Below are 27,577 nucleotides of genomic sequence, written 5' to 3'. Positions count from 1 at the left end.
AAACTGAAGGCGGCCCAGAATAGCCTCGACCTTAATGAGTGCTCCAATACACCGAGGTGGCATAGGAGAGCCTGATTTTAGGATCTATTACTTGGCGGCTCAGATCAGGGTGCTTAGGGATTGGCAGAAAAACGACCAAGATAAACCGTGGAGAGGGATGGATAGGGCGGTGGTGGCCGGTCCGCTGAAGGCTGCACTATGGCTTCCGAAGGTGGATAAACCGTCCCAGATGTATATCAGCAGTATCACCTCGACCACTGGGGAGGCCTGGGACATGGCAGTTAGGTGAGCCTGCATCACCACCTTCCCGTCCCCTTATACACCCCTGTTTGAGAACCCACAATTTACCCCAGGCTGTAAAAATCAGGCCTTTAAGGACTAGTGGGAGGGGGGATGCCGGATGTTGTGAGACATGTATGTAGATGGCAGGGTGAAGGAATTTGAGCAATGTAAGCTAGAGTTCGGGTTGAAAGAGTCTCACAGATATGGTTATATGCAACTGCGCCATTGGTTATCCCACCCGGAACAGCAGCGAGCGGGTACACGCCCTTTAACCCCATTTGAGAAATACCTCGATACACACACGGGAGTTAAGGGCCTCATGGCTTCCATATACAGACACATTAAGGAAGGGGAGAATCCCCCGAAAAGAAGGTACATGAGGAAATGGGAGGAGAATACGGGCACAGAAATATTGGAGAGTGAGTGGCAGGACCTGTGGGCGCGGATTCCGAAGCTCACTAGATCCCTCCAGACCCGGGAGTTTTGGCTTAAGATGATGTGTCAATGGCACCTAACACCAGTTAGGCTAAACAAGATGTCTGCCCGAATCTCTCAACTTTGCTGGAGGGGCTGTGGGGGAAGGGGCTCCTGGGCTCACATCTGGTGGGAATGCCCGAAGTTAGATGCCTTCTGGAACTACATTTGGCTGGCTATGGAACAGGTCCTGGGTCTCTGGGGGGTGGGAGCAGGGGGCATGGGATGTTTGGCTTCAACCGGGAGATAGCGGAACTACCTACGAAATCGGACCGCAGAGTTTATGTCATAATGATGATGTCTGCTCAATGGTGCTGGCGCGCAAGTGGAAATCAAAGGACCCCTCCCCTTGACTGCGAATGGGTTACAAAAATCTGGTCAGTTATTGCCATGGAGTGGCTTACGTACTCTATTCAGGGTCAGCACATGAAGTTTGCAGCTGACTGGGTGGCCCTGATGTCTTTTCTGAAGGGAAGTGGGCGCAGAGTTTGGTGCCCCAAAAGCATGTCATTGTTAGGAATTATACTCCCCCAAGAGGATTCAGACCCTGGAATGTGAGCAATGCTAAACTGACTAAGAGACCTTTAGAACCTCCGAGAGTGGACTTGAACATTCGTTGTTACAACTATAGCACTCCGATGAGGGGGTAAACCCACGACATACTGCTCCGGGGAAGGAGGTGGGGGAAGGGGGGGAGTTGGGGTGTGGGGCTTGTTTAAATTTGTTTATTCCTTATATGTTAAGTGGTTATTGTATAAGATAAATGTTAATAAAAAGTTGAAAAAAAATGAACATTCTCCCAAGGCTCCTATTCCTCTTCCAATCCCCCCCAGTGATAGTCCCAGAAGCCTTCCTAACAGAAATCAAACACACACTATTAGCATTCCTCTGAGCAAACGTCAAACCGAGAATCATGTATACTACCCTCATTTTGCCAAAGGCAATGGGAGGAATGGGATACCCCGATCTCTCTGAATACTACAGGGCTTCGCAACTTAGGATCCTCTTAGACCACCTGTGGGAAAACACCAAAAAGCAGTGGGTCACCCTAGAAAACACCTTATTCGCACCAGTGACGCTAGGGGAATGGTTATGGGTCCCCCTCTCCACCATGCCCCGAAGAATACACATACACCCGGTCCTGTTGATACTGTAGTCGCTATGGCGGCCTTCCCATCCCACAAGAGGTATTACCACATGGCTGTCCCCCCTCAGCTGCATCTGGTCTCCCCCACGTACGAGATCATCTGAGCAGTGTATCCCGCTTCCAGCTCTGGTACGAAGTGGGTCTAGTAAGAGAAGGGCAAATGTGGAGAGAGTTAACGTACATCACTATCTTCAGTTGAGAAGCGTCCTTCGGGATCCTCGCTGGGGACTCTCTCTTTGACGCCCGCTCACACCATTTGAACAAATTCTCAGCGTGCCTCGGTCCTCCAGGGGTTTGATAGCCCAGTTATACAAGGCCCTCATAACCTGGGGTCATCTCGCCCACCCTACATCGGAAACCAGGTGGGAAACAGATCTAAACTTGAAAGACCAACCAGAAGCCTGGAGAACCATACACAAAACGGTGTGGAGCTCGTTGATATGCATGCAGTAAAATATGCACAATGCACGCCTTCTGATGAGATGGCATTACACCCCCCTGAGGCTATCTCAGATGTTTCCAGGTAATGCTGGAGGGATTGTGGGGAGGTTTGCAACTATTGGCACCAATGGTGGGAATGCAGGAAAGTCCAAACATACTGCAAGGAGATCCTGCGGTGGATCCAGGCAATTGACGGAATCACTAGGCCACACACTACTTTGTTGGTACTGTTCGGGGTTGAATCGGATGGAGTGGACTCATATACAACGCTCTCGCACATTCCTCGAAACCTGCTCCTAGCAGTCAGAGTGTGTCTAACGATCAAGTGGAGAAGAGATATCCTGCCCAAGAAAAGGGAATGGCTCACAACAGCCCATTCAATTTACAAGATGGAAAGCCTAACAGCCACCATACTGGAATCCTGCACACAGATAGATATGATTTGGCTACCCTTCAAAGAATATTATTCAGCATATTGGGACTCTATGAAACTGCCTGACTAGTAAAGAAATGTGTTACTGTCGAAGTAGTGGGCTAAAGTACCCAGGCGCTCCTTCCTGTGACCAACTCTGAAGTCACTGTTATTGCAAACTTATTGTAAGAGTGTGACTGACCACCAATTATTTCACTGTTAAGACTAAGGCTTTTCAGGGTGAGTGGGGGAGAGGAGAGGGGAAGTGAGAGGGGGGCTCTTTCTGAAAGGGAGTTGTCATCCAAGTTCAGGTCTTACCAATGAAGACTTTCTTCTTTCTGCTTTATCTGTTTCTATGACTGCTACTGTGAAGTCAACATGTATCGATGTCACCCTTGTTGTAAAGACCAATAAAAGCTATGCTTAAAAAAAAAATTCAGAAGGGAATGTTTACCACTGCTTGTTAAATGTGCTGGTCACCTCCACTGCTCGGCCCAAATTTGGCTGGATCACGAAGATAGGGCATGGTACACACCTGTCCATAGCTCAGACGCTCAACAAGGAATTCTTGTTGTGTACAGGAATCATTTTGCGGTGAAGGGGTTTTCAGTTTCATGGGATTTTAATTAGGATGCATGACCCCACTGATTTATTCCCTCTTTTCATCCCCTCCCTAACTTTGTCTATCTACTTAGCCAAATGTATAATACAGAGATATCAAGCCACCATAATCCACCCAAGTCAAGAAGGGTGGACATTTTGGTTAATAAAACCATGAGGGCTATTATAGAAAAAACTGCAACACGGATGGGAGCTGTGTCCTCTTTGAGGGGACTACAGATCAGAGCCCAGTTATTCTGGGCAATATGTATGTCTCAGACACGGCTCAAGCCTCTTATCAGGCTACTTGGTGAGGTAATACTCCCTCTGAATGGCACTGGGTTTAATTGTAGGGGCTGACTTTACTCTGACTCATAATAACAAATTAGATTGGTCTCTGGCGTTGGGGCCTGAGGATGCAGCGTTGAAGATTGAGATTTGTTGAAACAAGTTCTAGATATAGATGATCACCCCTGAGAGAGAATATATCTCCCTCCCACACCCACAGGTGTCACACTCAAGTTAATGTCTTCCGTATGAAGGGAATACTTGCAGACATCTTGTCTACCAAGATAGGGGAACAGTGATAGCTAACAAAGAAGATGTTGTGATCCCTGTGGTCCTTGCAGGTGGTGAGACAAATGCATGTCGCTGGTACCTCCCACTCCAGCTGTTTGGGGATGAGGACTTTCTTGCTCACATCACGAAAGCCTTGGCTTGAACGAAGATACAGTTGATGACTTTGTCTACAGGTAGGCCCTTAATGTGACGTGAAAGCAGGGGAAGAAGGAGCCTTCTTTAATAGAGGATGGAGCCAATTTGTCTATGAGCCAGTTCTCTGCTCAGGACTGAAGGTTTAGACACACTTCTTGATGAGATTGCTTCATGCTTGACCTAGAAGGCAGAGCATGCTGTATTTTATACTTCCCTTATTACCGGGAACATGGGAAGAAAGCAGAGAAACTCTTAGCTGAGGTGTTAAATAAGGCAGCGGATTGTAGTCAGATTTTGCCAACAGTGACTGCAGAGGGGACATGCTTCCACAGAGTGTAGATACAGTGCATAGCAGCCATGTTTTTTACAAGCTTCTCTATGATATGGTCAGCTTGTATAATTCCTTCTCTAAGCTGTAGCTTCTAAGGTTGACAAGTGGAGCTATTAAAACACTGGAAGAAGAGATCACTTGGGCTGTGATTGGAAATGCCATCTATCAAATGAAAAAGGGGAGGACTCCAGAGACGATTGTCCTCCCATTGGGTTTGATGATAAACTGGAGGATGTTTTGGGGCCTGTACTGGTAAAGTTGCCTAACCTTATTGTCACAATGGACAATAAATCTGCCCTAATGAATGTGGCCCTCTCCATTGCTAAACTGGTTAAGGGTAGGGAAAGGAGGGAGAACTGTTGCTCTATGCCGCTACAAAACAGGGATGTTAAATGGCTGGCACGGGTGTATGTGCTGTGTTAACGTTTTATGACCCACCTAATGCATAATAATCAGGTGGATTCATGAGGGAACTCTATGGGCCAAATAATATCTGTGAGCTGGTAAATGACATCATCTGAAGTGCAATTTACCTGATCCCTTATGCAGCTGTGAGTATTGATAACGCATTTGATAGGGTTGGTTGTGGATACCTGTCACACGCAGTCCATATTTTTGCTCTCCTCCCAAGATTTTTTAACCTCTAAGTGCAACCTATGAGGGGCCAGCTGCTAGGTTTCTAGTGAATGGCTTGTTACACTACAAAGGGGGAGAGGCTGGGTTGTCTCCTTTCTTTCCTCCTTGCTGAGGCTATTAGAAGCCATGCTGGCATTCAGGGTATAGAGGCGAGTAGGGTGGTGTCAAAGGTCTTTTTATAAATGCATGAGCTATTGGTATCTCATTTAATCCAGGTAAATCTGTGTTCAATCTGTTTACTCTCTAGGAGGAGTTTGGGAAGTTCCAATTTTTTATGGCATATGTTTTAAGAAAAATTTATGTTTTTGATTTTTTTGGTCCATCACAGAACCATGTTCAGTGGCCAGGATATTTTTTGAGTGAAAGAGATAGTCATCTACCTGGGCAATTACATAATTAGGGACTGTGACAAATCCAGGGAGATGGTTACCTCTCCCATTGGGGGAGCCACCCCCTTTGGGAGTAGGGAGGTGAGCCTGCTACACTTAACCTTTAGGGGAGAGGCTAAGCGGGATCCTTCTGGAGGTGACTCCCACTTAGGGCGCAGGGACGCCTTGAGGGTTTACAGTCACAATTCCTCCCCCTATTAATAACACCTTTGTAGAGTATCCAGGGTTTACAATGATCATATACACCTTTTACTAATTGCTGACTTGGCATATGATCCAACGTATGCCCAATCTGTGGAAAAGGAGGGATGACTAAAAGAGTTCACTGAAGGAGCCTCCCTGTGACAATTAATCACAGGATGTTCTCAACCAGCCTCACTGAGTTTAACCGCACCAAAGGCGGTGTGCGAGAGAGAGGAAGAATGCTGTGTTTTGGTCGGGCAGGACATCAACGCACACCAGGAGAGTGCAGCAAGGCGCAGCTGAAAGCCAACCAGTGCAACCAAGAGGATGTGAAAACGGGGAGAAGAGCCTCTGAAGGCCAACGCAGAGCCCAGCTAAAGATCTCGTAAGTGACTCTGCACAGTCAGGGCTGTCCCTGAAAGCTGGTGCGGAGCCCAGCTGAGGCGTTGTATAAGCCACTCAACAACCCTCCAGAGGAGCACAGGTCGAGGCAGACAGGTATGCAGTGGCTTCTCTGTAGAGGGAGGTAGGTGAAAGAGAAATAAGGAAAGTAACCCAGAGTGTGGAAAGAAAAAGAATAATCCAGAGGAGAGGAGCGAGAAATAGAAATGCCCCATAGTGTGGCGGGATGGAGAGAACCCCAGAGTGGGGAGTGAGAAAGAGAAGATCCCCAGAGTCGGGAGAGCAGAAAAACCCTAGAGTTGGGAGTGGGAAGGAGAAGTGCTTCAGAGTGGGTAGATGTGGAGAAAACTCCAGAGTGGGGAGAGACTGAGAGAACCCCAAAGTGGGAAGGAACTAATACTGAAAGAATCCCAGGGGGCAGAAAGGTGGGAAGAATCTCAGAGTGCAGAGAGCTGGAGAGAGACCAGGGATCGGATCCCTGGACAGCATTCCAATACATTAAGAACTGCTATCTTGAACTTGAACTATTGTCACAGGCCTTTACTAAAATGAAAAGGGTTGGGATCAGCAGCCAACAGCCATCCCTTGCAGTCCATAGCTACCCAAAGTTATTTGGTATTTGTTGGTTTTCTTGTGAAAAATAAGGAGAGTGGTTAGGTTAGAGTGGATACTGGATAGAGGACTTGAATTCCTTTCCAACATCCTGAAGGGTACGTTTTGATTTTCTTTTGTTTGTACAGAATAGGGCTTGAGCTTAGGAAAAGATTATTTGGGTGTGACAAAATAAAAAGAATGTTCAACGCAGAATCCTGATTCTGACCTACCACAGGACACACATTACATACGCACCTATAATACTGCAAAGTGGCTGTTATGGGTGGCCCTTGGCTAGTCAGAGCGGCCCCATAGTTTGTGGCGGATAGTATGTATGATTAGGATGGTCCTTTTACCAAAGCTTTTCTATGCTTCTGGTATGGTGCAGCTTCCGTTAAAGAAGACTGATATTGTCAAACCACAGGCTTCCTGTGGACCATGTGCAAGACGGCCGCACTCACTCATTCAGCATTCAACTGAGGAGGCATTGAGCGTGCTAGTGTATCTTTCAGCTAATATTGAGCCTCTTCTCTCTTCAGACGGTAAGCTACAAGCTGAGAACGCTTTGCTGACTGTAGTGAACACACACTTGCCAACCCTACCGATTCAGCCGGTAGGTTACCACTTTCTAAGCACTCCTACTGCCTACCGATTTCCCATCCAAAACCTATCTATTTATGATGGCTCTCTTGGGCCTGGCTGCCTGAGGCAGGGAGCAGCATCCTCCAGTTTATTGAAGATGGGCGTGTTAATGGCCCCTTCATTTTGATTGATGGTATGCTGCTGCCTGGCGGGAAACAGACACTCTTTGCCCTGCTCACCAGCTCAGTGTCAGAGGACAGCGGGACCGCGCCATCCTTCCTCTGAGCTGCCTTCCTCAGATCCACCGTGCTGTGTTTGTTCAGAGCTCTAGTCGGTGTCTCGCTAGAAATTGTTCAAGGAGCACTGGATCACCAGCTGGAAACTGGGATCATGAAGGCTAAACGTCCCGAATTAGTCAGTTGGTCAACAAACTGCAATCGTCAACACCTGAGCACACTTAATTTGATTCCTCTCACTCTCATCCTCAAAGCCTTATAATCACTGACTAGAAGCCATCATATGCCAAGAAGACACCATCATATCCCTTTGGGCACTGCCATCGTACTTCACTGTTAAAATACACAATACATCTCAGTGCTACTGCAAAATCAGTATAAATAAATGACTGTTACTTGCATCATTTACTATGGGTACTGCCTTCATGTCCCTGGGGTTGTATAACCATGTGCCAAGGGCTGTCTACGCTCTGCAAACCTCATCTCTCGCCCATTCCATTTACCCCCCTAATACACCGCGTGACTTGACAATCCATTGCCAAGGGGACACCACTTTTTAAATCCTGGCCATTCCCAATCCTTTTATCCGCATCATCTGAAAACGGACAATTTGCTCAGACTCAAGACTACAACACCCAGAATGCACTTGTATGTTAAATGAAACCCCTGCACTGTTAAAAAAAATGGAACCGTTTGAGATTCCTGCCTAGTATGAAGTATGCGTCTTGGCTCCGCACAGTTTGAGGAATTTGAGGAATTCCAATTTATTGGGTAAGCCCATGGGCTTTATGTGTATGTTTTACCTGCTCTGGGAGAGAGTATATGGAATGTTCTGTATGTAAAGTTGTGGCACATGGAAACTAATAGGTTGTGGCTATGCCTCTTCCAGAGCTTTATACACTTGAAGAGTCCTGCCCATGGTTGCAGGTTTTGAGTTGGCTTGGGACCCTCACTGAACTTTGATTACCTTTTTCCATATGGACCAATGTGGAGTTAACCAGGTTAGTAGCCATCTGCCGTGGGTCTTTCTTGTTGTTGAGATAGTTCTGACATTAAACTCTCCAAAAACATTTTTTTACTTTCTTGTCTGGATCGTTTATAGGACTCTATTCTTGGATCTATTCATCGTTCCTTTACGCTTTGAAATGGATTTGTTATCAGCTAGGTAGGCCCTTTTGTATATGTTCGATTCTATATTATTTCCTATGCACTACTTGCATGGTGCCAGCATGCTACACAAGGGTAGTCATCCTGTGATTGCTAGAGTTACCAGTTTATGGGATAGGGGGGTGTGTGGGAGTTGAGAGGTTGGGGGGGAAGTTGTGACCTTACTTTGATATACATTAATGTTTGCATTATTTCTTGAGTTACATCATAATTGTAAAATTCCAATAAAAACCAAATTTTCAAAAAAAAATGTTTTATTTTTTTGCTGTATCTCTATGTCACATCCAGTTGGCTCTCGGATATCCATGGGGTTTAGTCACTGTTGGTGTGCGCTCATGGAGTATGAACCTTATGTGGAATAACATTACAATTGTCACGGGTCATGAGGCCTAACATGAATATATTCGCTTGATCAATATGTGATGCACAAGTCATTATAAGGATGTTTCTGTTATCTTTTCCAGTCCAAATTGCTCTTTAAAAAGGGATCTTATCTACCAGAACTTCCTCATGGACCTCCTAGTTTCACCCTACACTATCAATGTTGTTAGTTGGCTAAAAGGGATTAGGATGTGCCTTTCAGACACGGTGCCCAGTTCAGTCTCCTCCCTATCACGCCCATGTACTCCTCTCCTTCTTTCTCTATCCGATGTTCCCCTCTTACTATTTTCCTATGCCAAAATTCCACCCACCTTCCTCTTTCTACTTCTTGCGTCTTCTTCCTCTGTCCTTCCGGAGTCTCACTCCTTCTATGCCATACCTCCACCCTCTGATATCACTACTCCCTGCTCCACACTACCACTCTCCGCACATTCTTTGCCCATCACACTCCTTTCACACTCACAACCACATTCACTTACCATAATCTCACTTGCTAATCTCACACACAGTCTCTCCGTGCAGTACCTCTTGCACTCACAAATACCTCATTTGCTCTGCATTTCGCCCGCACACTCTTGTCCACCGTCCTTCCTCCTGCTGGTCTTTTGATCTGCCACTTCCTCCTTCTATGAATGCACCCAACAACCCACAACTTCCTGGGGTCTCTTTTCACCCCCTCTCTGTCTTTTGGTTGGTCATTTAGCCCTGGCCAACCTGGCACAGTCTTCCTCACCCCGAAGGTGTTCTAGACAACAAATGTTTCATATACAGTGTTAAGCCCCGCCCCATTAACCTGGCAGGTCTGCCGCGGAACAACAAATGCGGTTTGTGCTGTACAGTGTCTGAGTTTGTGTTAGGGGGTGTGGCCTGGCCTCCCCTAAAGTAAGTCAGTCTTTGTGGGTGTTAGAAAAAATTGTTTTAGTCCCTGGTGATCTAGGGGGTTTCCAGCTTTCCTACTGCTGTTTGCTTTGGTGCTGGGGAGCAGTACGCTGCACGTCGCACAACCTCACAGGCTCTGTGTCGCGCCTCGCACGCTCTCGCTTCGCTGGTTCAACACTGTACAGCATATGATGCGGAGCACTACTGAGCTGTGCTTCTTCTGTTGGACTCTAGTTCCGGTTGCATTGATGCCTTCATTGCTGGAATAGAGAGAAAGAAATGGGACAAGCATTTATGACGGGGAGGGATGAGGTGATGCAGAGAGTACTGGGGTAGGGGGCAGGAGTTTGGGCCCTCTCAACTGCCGCCTTCCCTCTCTGGGGTAGGACTGGCTCCGGATTCCTTCCTTGTAGGATCGGAGGTGGGTTCCTATCCCCTCTTGACAAGGCCAGTTTATACTGATGTTGTGACAACCATCAACTTTATTTAGTCGTCAGGTCTGATTTTGCTCTTCCATGAAGACTATACATTTTATTGGTATTGAGGTGAGTGTTCCGAGACAAATTTCGCACTAAGTACATATATATTAGACACAATTTCTCAACATAAGTCCAAGGGTATTTCACAGTTCCAAATTGAATAACTGAGTGAAATCTTGCATTGCGCAATATCTTGGGTTGAATGATTTGTGTTTATTTCTCAGTTTTAGAAAACAGCCGACACACGTTTCGACCAGCTTGGTCGTTCTCAAGGCTGTACATTGTCATTGAGTCCAGTGTCGAGAAAACAAAATATTAAAGAAAATGTTACCAAAGTTAATTATAATCATAAACATTACCAACGTAAAATACTGTATGAATGAAGTAACACATACCACACAGGATGTTGGCATTGAGGAAAATGAACGTCATGGTCAAGATTCAGAAAAAAGAAACAAGTACAATTCAAAATCAACGTTGTTCATTATCTCTTCATGAATCCATTATATAGTATGGCTAATGAATATTGTAGTCTGAAACGAGTTAAGAATAAAGAACAGTAAATCACAACGGTTGTGGTGACTAGTACAAGTTCCAGTGTCCAGATACATTGATCATTGCCTGAATATTAGTGGGTGAGTTGTTGTGATTAATGATTAATGCTAATTCTAGTGACCTGAAATTATATCATGCTAGATGTTGGCAAATAGATAATGCTCATGTTAGAAAATGTGTATGTGTACCCCAAACAGGGAATCCATGCATCCTTCTTGATATTAATGAGTTGTGAAGATTAATGAGTTGTGAAGAATCATGCTTTAAATAGCATCTCCCCAGGGGGCATGCTGTGTATATTTCAAGTGAGAAACCAGAAAACTGGCTTACCCCGATCTGTATTTCCTTATCTCAAGTCTGAAATGCCAATAAAAACATTTCCATTGGGCATATTTCTTAATTATTCAAGATATATTTGTGTTAAAAAATATAACCAATGCAAAAATGTGTCTGATCAGTATGTACAAGGAGACATACCTCAGGGACCAATCTGTCCCTCTTCTATGTATTGATTTGGCACTATAAATTTGATGGTTCCAATAGCTGAAAAATCATCTTGGAATGATAGCAGGTAAAGTACTCTGTAATGAAAATTGTCGAATAACCTTCAAAAGGTTGAAGTCTCAATCTAAATCGATTTGATCTCTTAAAAGGAAACGGAAAATGTGTGATTAGGCCATATCCTCCTGTAATATTTAAATAGTCCTATGTATTTGACAGTCATATTGCCGAAACCTAAAACGGCACCCAAAAAAAAATGCTAGCTTCATATAATTGATTTTGTTATAAAGGGCAGTCCACTTTCACAAGAGAAATTGCTGGGTATTAACCTTGAACCCAGTTTTTGAGAAAGAAAACGAATTCGCTAACTGAAAACAAACAATTCTAAGATTTGAGTCAGACCTAAGCATTAAATATGAACTCCATAATGTTAAATAGCAAATATAAGCAGTCAAAAGACGCTTGCCTACTGTGTGCGGTCATGCAGGTACGCTGAATATATCAGGGATCAATCCCCAGGAGCAAAGCCCTTGCCTAATGGCCCCAGCGAGAAATAATGTTCTCTGTGTTGTTTATTAGAAGAGGATTGTTTCGAGAAAAAAAACGGCATAGCGGCGTGATGACGTCACACGTAACGTGCGTGTGACGTCATACTGTATACAAAAAACGTCACTCGACCGAATTACATCGCGTGTATCCCCAAATGGATTATTACGGAGTTGGTGAATTATTTAGTATCCTGATAGGATTGTACATTAGTTGTGTGGTTTTGAAAACACTAGAAAGTTGAATTCAGTCAAGAATATTGATGTCCGGGAACCAAACCGATAGATGGAATCTAAATAATGTGCATTATCCAATATTAAAATAACAAACAAGTCCTTGCAACAATAGTAATAACAACATTTTGTCAAATCAAGAGGATATGGAAAGTAAAGTTCCTTAAAATAAAGTTAAATGACCAATGGAGCATGGACACTTGCTTTGGAAACATTAGCATATATTGTTAGTTGTTCTTGCAGTCTTAAATTAGGACTAGCAGTGCTACCTCTTGGAGCAAATAGAGCAGCCCTGTCCTCATCCCTGTTGCACATGTAATCAGTCATATTGTTTAATGGAAGTCAGCAGGCACGGTAAGTATCATATTGATATGTATAAATCACGTTTAGCGGGTTAGATACAGATTACTGTGCGCTATTCTCCAAACTATGTTTACACTATTCCAACAAACCAGCTGCGAAACCTCGAAAAATATGAACCACCCACTGAGGTTCAAAAATGGATAATGGTATTGAGGTGAGTGTTCCGAGACACATTTTGCGCTTAGTACATATATATTAGACACAATTTCTCAACATAAGTCCAAAGGTATTTCACAGTTCCAAATTTTATAACTCAGTGAAATCTTGCATTGCGCAATATCTTGGGTTGAATGATTTCTGTTTATTTAGGTATTTTTACCTAAAATACACAAAGCGTACCAACAACTGCCTGAGGTGAGACCTATAATGAGCGGTATTGGCTGGGTCACTGAGGGCCTTTCAAAGTACCTAGATGAAGCTTTGAAAACATTTGTTGTTAAAATGAAATCATATATTAGGGACAGCAGCCATGTACTCCAGTTCCTTAAATCTGTACAATGGAAATCTGATTATTTACTGGCAACTTGTGAGTAATGCGCGATGCGTGGCGCTGTTTCGCCTTTTATATTGCTAACCTGTGTCTTTTCTCTCCTTGCAGGTTGCGATGTTCCATCGCCAAGCGCCGTAATGTTCCAGCAATGATACTGACCAGGAGATGACTACCCAGGTAAGAATTGTGTGGCTTTCTTCATTCGGGAGGAAACGTGAGTAAACGCTTACTAATGCTGTATTTCTTTCTCCTCTTTCCAGGTTATGGTATTCCAGGATGCATGCGGTGCTGGATGATGGAGTTCGTACCTTCAGGTGAGTGGAACTGAAGTCAGCGATGGATTGAAGACAGGATACTGTTCCAGGTAAGTTTCGTAGTGTTCTTTCTCTCTCTGCAGGTCCTTGGTTTCAGGTAAGATGGCATCAAAGGACTGGACACGGTGAGCGTTACGCTGCCCACAGCAGAATAACGCAAAGCATGTTCTGCTGGGTGTGGTTTAAATAGTCTCAGGTAAAGTAGTCCAGGTAAAATAGTCCCAGGCCTGCCACACCCAAAGTAGTCCAGGTAAAGTAGTCTCAGGCCTGCCACACCCAAAAGACTAGACCGCATAGCTCAGTTCCTTGTAACTGAGCTATGTGTGTGCCTCCATGTTGGCTGAACCCCCCAAGTTAAATAGTCCCAAGTAAAAAGTCCCATTCTAATGTTGGTCTTCATGATGGTTATGAGCCTGGCACCAAAGGCGCCAGGACTGACTCCAAGAGAGTGTTGGATAAGGTTTTAAGGCCTTTGACCTGGCTCTTACCGGAAGGCTGCCTTGCCAGTGGGGACGAGGGGCAAGGGTCGTGACAGTTATATAAGGTTTTTGCTGAGACCAATCCATTTCATGGCAGAATTCAGGTGTGGAAATGTTATAACGATGATATCTTGATAATCTGGAATGGTGACGTCGCCTCATTTGAAGAATTCCTGAGGTAGCTCAATTGCCAAGACAAGTCAATAGCTCTTCAGAAATAAACTTCCTGGATATTGCCATCTGGGCATATCCAATGGTTAATTTGTCGAAAGTTAAACCATTTCAAAAAGCGACAGATAGGAACTCCTTACTTTTGTTTGCTAGTTGCCATCCGCGACATACACGAGAGAACCTGCCCATAGGAGAATTCCTTAGACTCAGGCGTAACAGCTCCTGCAGAATGGCATTCGAGACTGAGGCTACTTATTAAGTTCTAAATTATGGACAAGTGATTATCCTAAATGTATTGTCAAAAGAGCATGGAAAAGAGTGACCAATAACAATCATGAGCATTGTTAGAGTATAAAGGCAAGATCTAACAAGGTCAATAACATCATAAAAAGAAATTGGCACATTCTTGAAGGAGGCAGGTTACAGGAAGAGTAGGTTTGTCCTTTTTGCATAGACTTGCATAATAGCCTGGGAGTTGAGGGGTTAAATCGCCCCTTATGTGCTTTTAAACGTGGGAAAAATGTGAGAGATCTACTGACCAAGAACGATGTTTACATCCACAGTGACAATCAAATGAGCATTACTGAAACATGGCAATTTACCAAACCTATGAGCCATACCCTGTGCGGTTCATGTAGCTGTGCTCAAACTATAAGATCAAAAGAGGGGAATATAGGTCTAGCAAGACCTTGGACACAAAGACAATTTACGAATTGTAATTAGAGCATGGTTATCTATGCTATTTGGTGTCCCTGCAGAAAATTATATACAGGGAAAACTGAAAGAAGAGTTCAAATACGTACTACTGAGCACAAAAGTTGTATTGGCAAAAATGTGTTGAATGCCCTTTAGTAGGAAATGTCCTTGCAATGGGTCACACATATGAAATGTTAAAATGGACTATCTTAATGGAAGTGCCCCCAAGTGGTAATCAAGCGAATGATCAAAAAAACTTTATGAGCAAGAACAACGACTTATATTTTGTACAACAGTGTATAAAGCAGTCTTAATGAGATGATAGACTGGTCTATTACCTGAAACGCTGTCTGATTTGGTATTGTTCTTAAAGGACGTTTAATAGTCCACTCTGCTCTAAAATGGCCCCTATATTAGCGAGTAAAATAACAGAGCAGGTTGGTGTTGCTTCTGGTTTTGAACATGTGACTGTTCTGGTGAAACCAGCTGATAGGAAGAGTCACGCAGCTTTTTCATACTGTTCGGATACACGCTGTGGATCTTTGACCGGGCGGATTTGAGAGCATGGCATGAGAGGGTAAACTGAGACGCGTTCACAACTCTATGGCCGTGTTTGTATCTAGCGGCTACACATAAACATTGGTAAAGAATAATGACACGAGCCGTGTAGTTTTGTTTAAAGGGGCAACAATTAATGTTCTGGTGCACATGAAATAGCAAGATAGGTGACAATGCCTTATCCGCTAACAGTGTACTGCTAAACTTCACTTCGTTTCGTGTAAGTGTTCTATGAGCAAACCTCTAAATTTAGTGGGTAATGCAGTATTGCTTGATACATTGACTAATTCATCACTGTATCTGTTGTAAATTGTGACACAAGTTGTGTTTGGCAGATGCAACAATTTATGCTTCACTGCACATGAAATAGCATGCCATGTGACAATGCCATGTTCTCCACTGATGTGCTACTACACTTCAGTACGTTATGTGTAAGTGCTCTATAAATAAACCTTGTAATTAAATGAGGAATGTAGTACTGCCTGTTACACCCACTAATCCATTACCGTACATGTTTTCTTTTTCCTCCCCGCATTCAACTATTATGCGGCTGATAAATACCGAATGGAGCATCTACGGAGCCATTGACTACAGGTTGCACTATTTCAGAGGGAGAGTTACTAAGTTTGCTCGGAAGAATAAAGGGGTCTGATTCACATTGTCAGTAACTTTGTACATTGGTTGATTTGTTGGCTACTACTGACACAATTGGGCCTGTTCTAGTAAGTGAATGGGTTGACTGACTACACCTCGGGTTTGTCTATCTGTATTTACAGGCATATGTTTCTTGATAAGACGCTTGGCACACCATTATTGAACAAATGAGAATCTAGTGGTAAGTGCTCCTCAAGTCATTTATGTTGTTGAGGAGTGCCTAAGTAAATATATAATGGCACTAACTGCAGTGGTTCTTGCACTGTTGTTTTTTAGGTGATTCGACACCCTAGTACTTGAAGAACGTTTCTCTACTGTTTATTGTCAAGAGCGTTCAGTTAAAGGAAGAACACATATTTTTGAGAACTTATTTTCTCACTACGTTTTACAGGTCCCCTGAAGAAGTTCGTTATTTCTATGAATACATGTAGAAGAACGAGACATGTTGGGTTATTGCTTACTGCACTATTCAGCAGTTATTTTAGTCTAACATTCTTGTTAACATGAGCTACATATTCGTAGCCTCGGTATAGTTAGACCTTCTTAGGAGAACACGATTGAGAACTTTTACGTGCACTCAAATGTAATTTGGCGTTCTGGGAATTATTTTTCCATTAGCCTAGGTTCTTTGTGGTTTGTTTTTAGGGTTTATATTTGTATGCACTAATTGATGTTATTATGTACAAGTCACTTTAATAATTGCATATGTCACTTTCTTGAATAATTACATGCTTTTTTATTGATTTTATGATGAAATGAGTTAATAAAATGTTTTTCTGTATTCCTTTTTGCTCTTTGGGCGTAGAACCTTATTGATTCTGTAAGTCCAAGCAAGTGGGCCAGAGCTAGACATCACCAACCTCATGTGTCTATTATATCAATGTACACGATCAAACACAAAAAAGGAATACGGGTACGATCAGTATGGAAGGCGCTAAGGTCCTAAGCATAATCTAATAAAATAACAAAAAGTGGGAGGCAGCGAACACCAAATATGCCCATAGACCACCCGTTAGGCCTCTGATTTAGTACAGTGAAAGAAAAAGCGGGTATCAAGGCTTCACAATGCCAAAGAAATCCAATTGGTAGGTAAATCAGATCAGCATAAGAGTCAGTTTAAAGTGTTTGTTGTGTTTTAATTTCTTCTTGATAGAATCTTGGTCAGTAGACACGTGTTTCGACCCATTCTAGGTCGTTCTCAGGGCTGATACTATACATGTAATGTCACAAAGGTTGTCACATCAATTACGAAAAACAACAATTGTTCATCCCAAAAAACAAATAATAAGAAAATCATTTTGCGTAAAGCAGATACAGGAGGAGCAATAGTGATGCTGGAACGTCAAGCATATATGAACGAATGTGATGCCAGCTGGATGACACATCTTTTTATGAAGAGATTAGAGAAGATCCCACACCACGCTTACAACTCCTAATTGACATGAAAGTTAAAAAAGCTCATGTACGTGGGTGGATTTGTAACCAAGAACGAGATTTCTTGAAAGTAGAATCCCTGTGGATTCCAATGTTCTATGTGTTACCTAAAATACACAAATTACTTGTCAATCTGCCTGGCTGCCCCATTGTTGCAGGCACTGGCTCAATACTGGAGCCTCTTTCTAAATTCGCTGACAAACATTTGAAACCTTTTGTTATGGCTATGACTCCATTTATACAAGAAGTTATTACCGAAGTCATTAACATAATAGAAGACTATCCATTCAACACCAATATTCAACTGTTGGTTGGACTTGACATTGTGTCCTTATATATCTGCACCCCACAAGTGGAAACTCTGTATATGATCGAGGAATTGTTGTTGACCAAACGCAATAATAGCATCACTCCTAATAGTTTAATTATGTGGTGCACTGAAATGGCACTAACCGAGAACTACTTTTCATTTAACAATAGGTTGTTCCATCAGATCCATGGTACAGCCATAGGAGCTTCAGTAGCTCCAACTGTGGCAAACTTATATGTTGAATCTCTTGAGTTATTGTTACGCTCACCTGGCATCCACGGGGAAGCCACCCAGCCCTGGTTGGATGATTTGCACTCTCGACCCCTCTCCTGGTCCCTTGGTAATGCCTCTGGTTAAAGAAGGGTTTGCAATATAGGAGAGCTGGATTCAATACCAGATTGTCTTTATGTTTTCCCACCTCCCTTGGCCTCAACTCCTTCCTTCCCCTTGGCCTTTCTCCTCACCTTAATATTGTAAAAGGTGGATTTTCCGTCCTGTTCCTCGTGGCAGGGGCGCGTAGATGCGGGGGCGAGCAGCGACCAAGTTCCTTCACTGGGGCAAGCCCCCCTGTGGGAATCCAGGCCTGCTGCAACTCCATAGATTTGCTGCTTTACAGTCTTTATATGCAGTTCTTATGTTCCTCTTAGTTCGAATAATAATGTCTTGCTTCTTTCCTTTTAGGTATGGAAAGGTATTTTGGTGGTGTCATGCAGTTTGAAGATGAGCATGGGCTAGTAGGCGAAAGCGCGGTGTGCGCGATGCTGTCCGGTGAGTAATGCGCGATGCGTGGCGCTGTTTCGCCTTTTATATTGCTAACCTGTGTCTTTTCTCTCATTGCAGGTTGCGATGTTCCATCGCCGAGCGCCGTAATGTTCCAGCAATGATACTGACCAGGAGATGACTACCCAGGTAAGAATTGTGTGGCTTTCTTCATTTGGGAGGAAACGTGAGTAAACGCTTACTAATGCTGTATTTCTTTCTCCTCTTTCCAGGTTATGGTATTCCAGGATGCATGCGGTGCTGGATGATGGAGTTCGTACCTTCAGGTGAGTGGAACTGAAGTCAGCGATGGATTGAAGACAGGATACTGTTCCAGGTAAGTTTCGTAGTGTTCTTTCTCTCTCTGCAGGTCCTTGGTTTCAGGTAAGCTGGCATCAAAGAACTGGACACGGTGAGCGTTACGCTGCCCACAGCAGAATAACTCAAAGCATGTTCTTCTGGGTGTGGTTTAAATAGTCTCAGGTAAAGTAGTCCAGGTAAAATAGTCCCAGGCCTGCCACACCCAAAGTAGTCCAGGTAAAGTAGTCTCAGGCCTGCCACACCCAAAAGACTAGACCGCATAGCTCAGTTCCTTGTAACTGAGCTATGTGTGTGCCTCCATGTTGGCTGAACCCCCCAAGTTAAATAGTCCCAAGTAAAAAGTCCCATTCTAATGTTGGTCTTCATGATGGTTATGAGCCTGGCACCAAAGGTGCCAGGACTGACTCCAAGAGAGTGTTGGATAAGGTTTTAAGGCCTTTGACCTGGCTCTTACCGGAAGGCTGCCTTGCCAGTGGGGACGAGGGGCAAGGGTCGTGACAGTTATATAAGGTTTTTGCTGAGACCAATCCATTTCATGGCAGAATTCAGGTGTGGAAATGTTATAACGATGATATCTTGATAATCTGGAATGGTGACGTCGCCTCATTTGAAGAATTCCTGAGGTAGCTCAATTGCCAAGACAAGTCAATAGCTCTTCAGAAATAAACTTCCTGGATATTGCCATCTGGGCATATCCAATGGTTAATTTGTCGAAAGTTAAACCATTTCAAAAAGCGACAGATAGGAACTCCTTACTTTTGTTTGCTAGTTGCCATCCGCGACATACACGAGAGAACCTGCCCATAGAAGAATTCCTTAGACTCAGGCGTAACAGCTCCTGCAGAATGGCATTCGAGACTGAGGCTACTTATTAAGTTCTAAATTATGGACAAGTGATTATCCTAAATGTATTGTCAAAAGAGCATGGAAAAGAGTGACCAATAACAATCATGAGCATTGTTAGAGTATAAAGGCAAGATCTAACAAGGTCAATAACATCATAAAAAGAAATTGGCACATTCTTGAAGGAGGCAGGTTACAGGAAGAGTAGGTTTGTCCTTTTTGCATAGACTTGCATAATAGCCTGGGAGTTGAGGGGTTAAATCGCCCCTTATGTGCTTTTAAACGTGGGAAAAATGTGAGAGATCTACTGACCAAGAACGATGTTTACATCCACAGTGACAATCAAATGAGCATTACTGAAACATGGCAATTTACCAAACCTATGGGCCATACCCTGTGCGGTTCATGTAGCTGTGCTCAAACTATAAGATCAAAAGAGGGGAATATAGGTCTAGCAAGACCTTGGACACAAAGACAATTTACGAATTGTAATTAGAGCATGGTTATCTATGCTATTTGGTGTCCCTGCAGAAAATTATATACAGGGAAAACTGAAAGAAGAGTTCAAATACGTACTACTGAGCACAAAAGTTGTATTGGCAAAAATGTGTTGAATGCCCTTTAGTAGGAAATGTCCTTGCAATGGGTCACACATATGAAATGTTAAAATGGACTATCTTAATGGAAGTGCCCCCAAGTGGTAATCAAGCGAATGATCAAAAAAACTTTATGAGCAAGAACAACGACTTATATTTTGTACAACAGTGTGTAAAGCAGTCTTAATGAGATGATAGACTGGTCTATTACCTGAAACGCTGTCTGATTTGGTATTGTTCTTAAAGGACGTTTAATAGTCCACTCTGCTCTAAAATGGCCCCTATATTAGCGAGTAAAATAACAGAGCAGGTTGGTGTTGCTTCTGGTTTTGAACATGTGACTGTTCTGGTGAAACCAGCTGATAGGAAGAGTCACGCAGCTTTTTCATACTGTTCGGATACACGCTGTGGATCTTTGACCGGGCGGATTTGAGAGCATGGCATGAGAGGGTAAACTGAGACGCGTTCACAACTCTATGGCCGTGTTTGTATCTAGCGGCTACACATAAACATTGGTAAAGAATAATGACACGAGCCGTGTAGTTTTGTTTAAAGGGGCAAAAATTAATGTTCTGGTGCACATGAAATAGCAAGATAGGTGACAATGCCTTATCCGCTAACAGTGTACTGCTAAACTTCACTTCGTTTCGTGTAAGTGTTCTATGAGCAAACCTCTAAATTTAGTGGGTAATGCAGTATTGCTTGATACATTGACTAATTCATCACTGTATCTGTTGTAAATTGTGACACAAGTTGTGTTTGGCAGATGCAACAATTTATGCTTCACTGCACATGAAATAGCATGCCATGTGACAATGCCATGTTCTCCACTGATGTGCTACTACACTTCAGTACGTTATGTGTAAGTGCTCTATAAATAAACCTTGTAATTAAATGAGGAATGTAGTACTGCCTGTTACACCCACTAATCCATTACCGTACATGTTTTCTTTTTCCTCCCCGCATTCAACTATTATGCGGCTGATAAATACCGAATGGAGCATCTACGGAGCCATTGACTACAGGTTGCACTATTTCAGAGGGAGAGTTACTAAGTTTGCTCGGAAGAATAAAGGGGTCTGATTCACATTGTCAGTAACTTTGTACATTGGTTGATTTGGTGGCTACTACTGACACAATTGGGCCTGTTCTAGTAAGTGAGTGGGTTGACTGACTACACCTCTGGTTTGTCTATCTGTATTTACAGGCATATGTTTCTTGATAAGACGCTTGGCACACCATTATTGAACAAATGAGAATCTAGTGGTAAGTGCTCCTCAAGTCATTTATGTTGTTGAGGAGTGCCTAAGTAAATATATAATGGCACTAACTGCAGTGGTTCTTGCACTGTTGTTTTTTAGGTGATTCGACACCCTAGTACTTGAAGAACGTTTCTCTACTGTTTATTGTCAAGAGCGTTCAGTTAAAGGAAGAACACATATTTTTGAGAACTTATTTTCTCACTACGTTTTACAGGTCCCCTGAAGAAGTTCGTTATTTCTATGAATACATGTAGAAGAACGAGACATGTTGGGTTATTGCTTACTGCACTATTCAGCAGTTATTTTAGTCTAACATTCTTGTTAACATGAGCTACATATTAGTAGCCTCGGTATAGTTAGACCTTCTTAGGAGAACACGATTGAGAACTTTTACGTGCACTGAAATGTAATTTGGCGTTCTGGGAATTATTTTTCCATTAGCCTATGTTCTTTATGGTTTGTTTTTAGGGTTTATATTTGTATGCACTAATTGATGTTATTATGTACAAGTCACTTTAATAATTGCATATGTCACTTTCTTGAATAATTACATGCTTTTTTATTGATTTTATGATGAAATTAGTTAATCAAATGTTTTTCTGTATTCCTTTTTGCTCTTTGGGCGTAGAACCTTATTGGTTCTGTAAGTCCAAGCAAGTGGGCCAAAGCTAGACATCACCAACCTCATGTGTCTATTATACCAATGTACACGATCAAACACAAAAAAGGAATACGGGTACGATCAGTATGGAAGGCGCTAAGGTCCTAAGCATAATCTAATAAAATATAATATCAAAAAGTGGGAGGCAGCGAACACCAAATATGCCCATAGACCACCCGTTAGGCCTCTGATTTAGTACAGTGAAAGAAAAAGCGGGTATCAAGGCTTCACAATGCCAAAGAAATCCAATTGTTAGGTAAATCAGATCAGCATAAGAGTCAGTTTAAAGTGTTTGTTGTGTTTTAATTTCTTCTTGATAGAATCTTGGTCAGTAGACACGTGTTTCGACCCATTCTAGGTCGTTCTCAGGGCTGATACTATACATGTAATGTCACAAAGGTTGTCACATCAATTACGAAAAACAACAATTGTTCATCCCAAAAAACAAATAATGTTCAAGTTCAAGAACAAAAATAAATGAAATGGAATATTCATGAAAAAAAACATATAAATGAATATAAACAGTCTACATACCAAATTTCCAAATGCCACCAGGGGAGGGAAATAAGGCAACGGAAAGAAAACAAATAACACAATAGATTGGGTCAGATTCCCAAAAATTGGTTATTGCAACAATTGAAGAATGAGAGCATCCAGCACAATGTTGAAGATAAAAGAAAAGTAACTGTAATTGGACAGAGATGAAGGTGCAATCAAACCTGCCAAACATTTATCTTGAACAGAACAAAGACTAATAGTCAAAACAGGTAAGTTGAAGTTCCACCATCACTGAAATGTTTGAGTACATGCGCCTGTAACAGAGATCATAAGACAAGGCGAGAAAGAAACCACCTGACCTACACCCACAACGATAAAAGTAGACTGTGAATACAGGCAGATAGAAACTGCTCAGACTAAAAAAGTATTAATAAGAATTCTTGTGGTGATAAACGGGAATAGTGATTAAATGAAAAGCCCCATTATGACCGCGTGAGGAATGTTAGTATGTAAAAACTGTTGAGTATACGAATCATAGCAATAGACGGTCTCATATGGGGAAATGCAAACAATGTGTATCAAATTGCACATTTAAGGTTGTCAGATGTGTATATAGTCTAATCCATCGGCTTCATTGGGATAATGCGTGAAAGAAAGAAATACTGTTGTGAATGGAGGGGTATTCTAAGTGATGGTGAGTCAGGTATAACAGTTAAGCGTATTACAGAAATTGCTAGTCCAACTGAAAATGTTACCAAGTTACAGATTCCAAATATCTCTCCAATAAGTTGGAACGGTTTGAGTATTACTACCAATTCAAACAGGTCCAATCCCTGCAGTGAAAGCATTAGAACGAGTTCAACCCCTGGAAAAAGTGAAAATAAATAAGGCCAATGAGTGGCTGATACGCATTTAAAGAACAAGTATAAGACGAGAATGAGTCTGACATGATAATATAGGGATGCGGCCAGCAGGAAGAGGAATAGACAAAGAGCTTACCAAGTGTGCATTATCAGTTGCCCTGGAAGGGACGGCGATCAGCGCTGGTGTGAAAGTGCGGCACCTATATGACTTTACAATGCTCGTTAAATGAACGTAATCAGCGTGTGGCATCGCGCATTCAGAATGCGAAAGCGCGTGGCCTCACACGTATTAAGATGATGACCTCATTTGTTTACAAGCGTCTGTAAGCATGCACAATAGAAAAAAGCCCAACAGTTATAAAGGAGAGAGTCTGGTTGCAGTTACTTTCCCAACGAAGGGTTGTAACTTAAAATTGTGCAAATCTAAGTAAATAAAAGTTGAACATGCTTATAACTATTTTTTCAAATGGCTTATCCAAGTTTTAGTTGCATCTGGTCCAAAGGAATATTTCAATAATGTCAGAAGGTTATAGTGATGCGTAGTAGTGTTGTGTAGACAAAGTGTGGCATCCCACGCTCAGCATGGAGTGGCGCGCGGAGTACCAAGTCAGATAGCCAGTAAAATATGGAGAGGCCTGCGCGTAATTGCGATAGAAAAATATGAATGCGGATTATAAGCAAGTCCTTAGTAGTTGTGCAGTGTTAAGTTAAACTAAGATAAAGACTATAATTAGGGCATCAAATATAAAGTGAAATTTGAAAAATTCATGCCAAGAATAGAGACCCAAATCAGGGATTGGAAAATTATGCAAATTACTCTGTACCATAAATTTCAAGGAGTAATTCCAGATCACCTTAAATATCATGTTATAGCAAAAATGTGTATGTTTGACAGGGTAAGAGTTGCAACTACAAAATACCGTCCAATAGTATCATTGTTGCTAGTCTGGAAAAACATGATGCAAATATCACTAGCACAGAAAAGCAGATCAACTAACAAGTGTGTGGTAAATTAACATAAAAAGACATCCGTTTCGTGGTCCGTATTAAGACCTCTTTCAATGCAGCGTAAAAAACAAATGCATTTACTTTCCATCTGTCTTAAATTTAAGCTGAAGATCACCACCTTTTTTCGCTCTTTTAGCTCTCATGAGCCCAATGAATCTGATTGATTTGTTAGACAGTTGATGGCATTGTTGCCAGTGTACTGCTAAAGGCACCAATTGGTCGTGGCTGCTAAGACTGGCGAGATGTTCTCTTGATTCGTATGCAAAGCTGCCAGATAGTACTGCCCACAGATATTTTGCCACACACGCAAATTAGAGCATATACAATATGTGTAGTCCTGCAATTAATACATTCCTTTATTGCCACTGAGGTGCCAAATGAATCAGGGAAGTTAGTGCAATCAGAGTGCGCATATTTGCACATAGAGCACCTTCCACATTTGTGGAAACCTATTGTAGGTTCCAGCCAGGTTGAAGCAATGGATTGGTGTACTTTCTTGGCATCAAAATGTGATGGACATAAGTGATTTTTAATCGTGCGGGCTCTGGTATACACAAATTTGGGTTGTTTCGAAAGAAAAGGACCTAGATACTTATGCAAATGCAAAATGTGCAATGCTTTGAGACCAATGTATATAAAAGGTTAGCATCTGAAGAGTATTTGGTAGTGATACTGATTTTCTGCGCTGGTTTGATTAGTTTCTCGGTTACCAGTCATTTGGTCGAAACCAAATGATCGAATGCCATTTGATCGAGAGTCAAATGGTCGAAAAAATTGTCGAATTATTTATTTATTTATTTATTTTATAATGGGGGGTTCACCCCTCAAACCCCTTTTTCTATATTAATTTTTTTTTACCAAACAAAACTACAAATATATAAATAAATAAAAAAATTCTACCATATTTTTTTTCGACCATTTAACTTTCGATCAAATGGTCATTTGATCTTTTATTTTCGACCATTTGACCGGACACCGAGGGGTCGATTCATGGAATTAATGTGCGCCGAAAATTCCCGCGCAGAGGTGCCAAAACGTGCGAATCGCAGTGCAAGTGCGAAAATCGCAGTGCAAGTGCGAAAATCGCAGGAAAACCAGCGCAGAGCGATTCATGGAAGTCCGTGCGCGAGAAAAACATTGGATGTGCGCTAAAAATGTGCGCCGCGCACGCCGGCGCACAGGTCATCCAACAGCGTGCGCCACGGCCACTGCGAAATCGCACATAGCGCGGCGCACATCACAAAAGTAGGCGGAACACGGGGCGTAACACTCGGAATGGGGAACAACGCGTGAAAATATGGGCGTCACGGGGGAAGTACAGGAGGCAAGTGCGCGGAACGCCCACACGCTCGCCTACAACCCGTATTCATGGAATCGAATAGGGCAAACCAGCGCACAGTCAAAGACGCGCACAGGGCCAAACAAGTACGCCACAAGAAAGCAGGCGGTAGCGCCCCTGCGACTGAAAAAAATGTGCGCCAAAATGTGCGCTAACAAAAAGCACCCATATACAGCCATGATGAATGGCCCATACAGTGGCCCTCTAGGACAAATGAGGTGCAAAGGTGCACCGACAAACACGGACACCCGCTGAGTGAAAAATAGCGTGTGCGCGTGTTCCTGGGTGCGCAGGAAGTTCCACACACGATTAGCCTGGGTACGTGTACTTCGGGGTGCGCGGGAAGTTCCACACGCGATTAGCCTGGGTATGTGTACTACGGGGTGCGCGGGAAGTTCCACACGCGATTGGCCTGGGTAGGTGGGGGTGTGTGGGAAGTTCCACACGTGATTGGCCTGGGTACGTGTACTACGGGGTGCGCGGGAAGTTCCACACTCGATTGGACTGGGTACGTGTACTTCGGGGTGCGCAGGAAGTTCCACACGCGATTGGCCTGGGTACGTGTATTCCGATGTGCGCGGAAGATTCACACGTGATTTCTGCAGGGTACGTGTATTTCGGTGGTGCCGGGGAATGCTACACGGGATTTGGCCATGTGGGTCCCCCCAGGTGTTCCCTCTACACCCTCCACGGCCCCTGCAGGCAGCCCACATCACAGGGTACTACCCTGCACCCCTGCTCATGTCCCACAGGCAACCCATCCACCATGGCCATGCCCAACAGCCAACCCACATGTCACCTTGCACTACTGATCACCAACACATGTCTAAAACCACCCCCACCCCCCAGCCACCAGGGGCAGCCTCCACCAGGCCCCCACTCATGTCCCCTATTACCCCCACCCCACAGCAGTGCAGGGGCAGCCTCCACCAGGCCCCCACTCATGTCTCCCACCACCCCCACCCCCCAGCAGTGCAGGGGCAGCCCCCACCAGGCCCCCACACATGTCCCCTATTACCCCCACCCCCCAGCCACCAGGGGCAGCCTCCACCAGGCCACCACTCATGTCTCCCACTCCCCCCACCCCCCCAGCAGTGCAGGGGCAGCCTCCACCAGGCCCCCACTCATGTCTACCCCCACCCCCCAGCCACCAGGGGCAGCCTCCACCAGGCCCCCACTCATGTCCCCTATTACCCCCACCCCCCAGCAGTGCAGGGGCAGCCTCCACCAGGCCCCCACCCATGTCTCCCACCACCCCATCCCACAGCCACCAGGGGCAGCCTCCACCAGGCCCCCACTCATGTCTCCCACCACCCCCACCCCCCAGCAGTGCAGGGGCAGCCTCCACCAGCCCCCCACTCATGTCTCCCACCACCCCCATCCCCAAGCCACCAGGTGCAGCCTCCACCAGGCCCCCACTCATGTCTCCCACCACCCCCACCCGCCAGCAGTGCAGGGGCAGCCTCCACCAGGCCCCCACTCATGTCTACCACCACCCCCACCCCCCAGCCACCAGGGGCAGCCTCCACCAGGCCCCCACTCATGTCCCCTATTACCCCCATCCCCCAGCAGTGCAGGGGCAGCCTCCACCAGGCCCCCACTCATGTCCCCTATTACCCCCACCCCCCAGCAGTGCAGGGGCAGCCTCCACCAGGCCCACACTCATGTCTACCACCACCCCCACCCCCCAGCCACCAGGGGCAGCCTCCACCAGGCCCCCACTAATGTCTACCACCACCCCCACCCCCCAGCCACCAGGGGCAGCCTCCACCAGGCCCCCACTCATGTCCCCTA

This window comes from Ambystoma mexicanum, chromosome 6p (assembly GCF_040938575.1).
Source record: "Ambystoma mexicanum isolate Mex_15411 chromosome 6p, UKY_AmexF1_1, whole genome shotgun sequence".
Lineage (NCBI taxonomy): Eukaryota > Metazoa > Chordata > Amphibia > Caudata > Ambystomatidae > Ambystoma > Ambystoma mexicanum.
The sequence above is the reverse complement of the archived record's forward strand: the minus strand, read 5'-3'. Positions refer to the sequence as shown.